Source organism: Epinephelus moara, chromosome 19, assembly GCF_006386435.1.
Source record: "Epinephelus moara isolate mb chromosome 19, YSFRI_EMoa_1.0, whole genome shotgun sequence".
Taxonomy (NCBI): Eukaryota; Metazoa; Chordata; class Actinopteri; order Perciformes; family Serranidae; genus Epinephelus; species Epinephelus moara.
Window position 1 is genome coordinate 701,305 of NC_065524.1, and position 4,679 is coordinate 705,983.

The following is a 4,679-nucleotide window of genomic DNA, read 5'->3' on the forward strand; positions in this document are numbered from 1 at the left end:
CTGAATGCTCTTTCGCCAAAAACAGAGCGAGTCCGAGGGATTTCATATGCGATCTGACCATAAGAGCGCAGATTACGATAACCTGCAATCTTTGGAGTCAGTAATGAGCATACATAAGCCGGTAAGTCATGCAAAATGGCCTTGTAAAGAAAGATAAGCCAGTGTTCCATTCTTCTGTTGTGTAAGGAAGGCCATCCAACACTCTCATACAAGACACAATGATGGGTTCGAAAACTCAGGCCAGAAACAAACCTCAAAGCTGCATGATATAGAGAGTCAATCATTTTCAAAGAAGCAGAGGTAGCATGCATGTAGAGAATATCACCATAATCAATTACAGACAATACAGTTGCTTGAATAAGTTTCTTCCTTGTAGCAAAAGANAAAACTCAGGCCAGAAACAAACCTCAAAGCTGCATGATATAGAGAGTCAATCATTTTCAAAGAAGCAGAGGTAGCATGCATGTAGAGAATATCACCATAATCAATTACAGACAATACAGTTGCTTGAAAAAGTTTCTTCCTTGTAGCAAAAGAAAAACAGTGTTTGTTTCTATACAAGAAACCCAACTTCACCCTCAATTTCTTAAGATTACTTATGTGGTGATGAAAAGACAGGTTTTCTTCCAACAGAAAACCTAAGTATTTGTAAGTTGTGACATGTTCAACTAACTCATTATTCAGAGTTAAAATCTGAATATTATTTTGCAAGTGTGATCTGGCTTTTGAAAAGTACATCATTTTGGTTTTTTGGGCATTCAGCACCAGTTTTAGAGAAAAGAGGTTTCTTTGAACAACATTAAATGCCGCTTGTAATTTGTTTATTGCACTTTCCAGAGAGACTGATGACGTATATAAAACTGTATCATCCGCGTAAAAGTGGAAATTTACATTTTCAACATCTTTGCATAAATCATTTATATAAATAACAAATAAGATGGGGCCTAAAATGGATGCTTGAGGCACACCATTTTTAATATTTAAAAAGCTTGATGATTTGCCATCCACATTTACACATTGCTGTCTTCCACATAAGTAATCTTTGAACCAATTTAATGTCATTGAGGAAAATCCAAGTTCAGTCATTTTCTTTAGGAGGGTGACATGGTCAACAGTATCGAAGGCCTTAGATAAGTCTAAAAAAAGTGCAATACAGTGTTCCTTGGTATCAATGGCATTTATAATATCATTGAGGACCTTTGTGGCCGCAGTTACAGTACTGTGTTTCTACCTGAAACCCGATTGCAAATCATTTAAAATCCTATGTTGTAATAAAAAATCCTTTAATTGGTTACAGACAAGCTTTTCCAGCACCTTGGCTAGGACTGAAAGTTTTGATATTGGCCTATAATTGTTAGGTTGTGATGGGTCCCCTGATTTCAAAATGGGTGTGACAAAAGCTGTCTTCCAATCAGCAGGTATTTTGCCCGTTTCAAAAGTCAGGTTAAAGATATATGTCAGGGGCTCAGCAATAATGTCAGCAGCAGTCTTTAGGAGATAAGGATCAAGAGCGTCAGGACCTGCTGGCTTCTTAGTTTCCATGTTTTTCAAGGCATCAAGCACTTTAAACACTTCTATGGGCGCTAGATTAAAATTAAAGTCAGAGGGAAACACATCTTCAGAAATGGAGGGACCATTTAGGTTCCGTGTTTTGGATTCAAAGAGCAGGCCTGAGGACACAAAGTGCTGATTTAAGTTGTTTAGTATACTCACAGTATCTGTGATTATTTCATCTCCGATACTTAATGATTGTGGCAGCGTACAATTTCGGCCCATGCCCATGGACATGTCCTTTACAGCCTTCCAGAACTTTGAAGGATTATTTGAATTTTCAGTCATTTGATTGACATAATAGTCAGATTTAGCATTACGAATTTGAGAAGTACATTTATTTCTTAACTGCCGAAGATGTATCCAATCTGATTCAGATTTTGATTTTCGTGCACGTGCCCATGCTACATTTCTTTTGTGAATGATGTCAGACAGCTTATCTGAGAACCATGGATTTTCACGTCCTTTAACCTTAAATTTTCTCAGCGGGGCATGCTTGTTTGCAACCTCTGAGAATAATGATTTAAAATAGGATAAGGCCATTTCACAGTCAGGGATAAGATACAGTTTTTCCCAGTCACATAGATGAAGATCATATACAAAAGCTTGTTCACAAAAATGCTTAAAATGTCTTTTGATTAAAATTCGTGGCTTGATCTTAGGAAGTTTTGTATCTCTCACCGTTGCAATAGCACAGTGGTCACTGACATCATTTACAAAGACTGCAGTTTTTTTGTATTTATGTGGGGCATTTGTTAGAATTAGGTCGATTAGTGTTGATTTTTCAGGATGTTTTAAGTTAGGTCTCGTAGGTGATTTAATTATCTGAGTCAGACTGGCAGTGTCACAAAAACATTTTAGATCATCAGATGCTGGTGACAGCCAATCCCAGTTTAAATCGCCTAGTAAGATCAATTCATTATATTTTATGGATGAGAGAGAGTCCGACAGTAATGATAATGTTTCTTTAGGTGCAGAGGGAGGTCTATAACATCCCGCAATTGTCAATATACATCCTTTTGTAAACTCAACTTTTAGTACAAGCAATTCGTAATGTTTCGGGACAGACTTAGAAATCAACACCGTTGCTTGATACTTATTTCTTAAATATATCGCCACTCCCCCTCCCTTTGCACGACGGTCAGTACGAAAAATATTATATCCCTCTAGGGCTACATAATTATCTGGAATGGATTTTCTTAACCATGTCTCTGACACAACGAAAACATCAGCATTTGTGGTATTTGCCCATATTCTGATCATGTCAATTTTCGGCAGGAGGCTTCTAACATTAATATGAATGAAACCAGCTCCAGATCTATTTTTAAAATCGTTTGGTGTATCCAAACATGTGGTGTCACTGACAGGTCCAGGATTTGGTTGCACATTTCCAGAAGACAACAGCATGAGCATGATTATGCATTTCAGCATCCGAGTTACTGTCCCCTCTTTCACTGTTTAACTTTGGTAAGGCCATTAAGGGGTCCAGTTCTCATAGAAAGTACTTGAGTAGACTGCAAAAAACAAACAAACAAACAAACAAACAAACTCAATGACAGATTTCACATAGTTAACTTGTTTGTGTAATAATGATGATGATGATAATAATAAATAATAATAATAATAATAATACAGCAGACTTATATAGAGCTTTTTTAGAGTCCTCAAAGATACATAGAATACTGTATATTGGTCCAGTATTTTAGCAGACTTGGGGGGTATTCCATCAAGCAGGCTAAAGGTAGATCCAGGCTTAAATGGCCAAGTCTGGCTAATGTGAGCCAGAGTTCTATTCCATCAAAGTGGCTAAGATTAGCCTCACATCGGTAATCATGGCCAAGCCTGATACATCAGGCTAAACTCCGGTTTCCGTTCCTTTAGCCTGAGCCACAACTCCGTTCCATCAAGGTGGTTAACCTGAATCCCAGCCTAGTAACCATGGTAACTGAAGCAGGATTAAGGTGAGGATTAGCTCCATCTATGATCAAAAAATATTCAATAGACAAGAACAGACACCTAAAAGACAGTTCTGCCAGTGCTTTACACACTCACAACTGTCATGTTATGATAAAATAATATGTAGATCACAAAATATATAACATAATTAAAAACATTAACTATTAAAAAACAAATTAAAATGTAATAAAAATAGGATAATTAAAAAAAACCTTACAACAATAAAGCCAAAATCAAACTAATAAAAACAAAACTGTAATGGGACAGAGGGATAGAGCTTACAACTGACTCCCAAATGATGAGGAATAGATAATTGATTCACTATCACCTGCATTCACTTAATAGGTTTCCTCATTTCCACTGAATTGATGTCAATGTCAATGTCAATTTTATTTATATAGCACACTTCATTACAAGTAAACTGTAAAGTGCTTTACATTAAAAAACAAAAACACACAATCACACAACATTTAGGGACCCCATCCAGACCTGGATCTAATTTTGGGTACAACTAGAAGAGCTTTGCCTGATGACCTGAGAGGCCTGACCGGGTTGTATGCAGTGAGCAAGTCAGAGATGTACTGAGGAGCCAAACCATTAAGTGCTTTATAGACTATTAGCAGGATTTTAAAGGAGATTCTGTGTTGTACCGAGAGCCAATGAAGTGATTTCAGTTTTGGAGTAATATGATCAAATTTATGTGTATGTGTGAGGATTCTGGCTGCTGCGTTTTGAATGATCTGGAGGCGTCCTACTGATTGTTTGGATAATCCTGTGAATAGAGCGTTGCAATAGTCTAATCTGCTTGAGATGAAGGCATGAACCAGTTTCTGAGAGTCAGTTTGAGTCATATATTCTCGAAGTTTTGGTATATTCTTCAGGTGGTAGAATGCTGTCCTGGTGATATTAGTGATGTGATTTTTGAAAATGAGATCAGTGTCTAAGGTGCCATGGTTTCTGACTTGCTCACTGCATTTCAGAGACAGTGATTCCAAGTGCGAGGACATTATTTGTCTTTGACTTTTTGGACCAACTAGGAGAATCTCAGTCTTGTCTGTATTCAGCTGTATGAAATTCGTGGACATCCGGTGAGTAATATCATAAAATCAATCAATTCAATCAATCAATTTTATTTATAAAGCCCAATATCACAAATCACAATTTGCCTCACA